Source organism: Humulus lupulus, chromosome 5 (genome assembly GCF_963169125.1).
Source record: "Humulus lupulus chromosome 5, drHumLupu1.1, whole genome shotgun sequence".
Taxonomy (NCBI): Eukaryota; Viridiplantae; Streptophyta; class Magnoliopsida; order Rosales; family Cannabaceae; genus Humulus; species Humulus lupulus.
In genome coordinates, this window is record NC_084797.1 from 55,067,131 (window position 1) to 55,067,849 (window position 719).

Consider the following 719-nt stretch of genomic DNA (forward strand, 5'->3'; position numbering starts at 1 on the left):
TGCAGCCTTTGGGGATCCCAGAATGGAAGTAGGAAGATATTACTATGGATTTTGTGATTGGTTTACCGAGAACTGTGGGACAGCATGATTCTGTGTGGGTGATTGTGGATAGGTATACCAAATCCACCCACTTCTTGCCTGTTAGGACAACCTATACTGTTGAGCAGTACACTGAGTTGTATGTAAAGGAGATTGTTCGACTTCATGGGGCTTCGAGGTCGATAGTGTTTCATAGAGACCCCACCTTCACTTCCAAGTTCTGGGAGAGCTTGCAGAAGGCTATGGGAACGCAGTTATGGTTTAGTACCGCTTATCATCCTCAGACGGATGGGCAGTCTAAGAGGACGATTCAGATATTGGAGGATCTGCTGCGGGCCTGTGTGCTTGACTTTGGGGGATCATGGAGTAGGTACCTTCCTTTGATTGAATTCTCGTACAACAATAGTTATCAGGCGACCATCAGTGTGGCTCCGTACGAGATGCTTTATGGAAGAAAGTGTCGATCACCTATTCATTGGGATGAGACAGGTGAGAGAAGGTATTTGGGTCCAGAGATGGCTCAAAGGACCAATGAAGCAGTTGAGAAGATCAGAGCACGTATGCTCGCCTCCCAGAGTCGACAGAAAAGTTATTCAGACCTGAGACGCAAGAGCGTGGAGTTTCAGGTGGGTGATCATGTATTCCTTAAGGTTTGACCCATGAGGGGTGTGAAACGATTT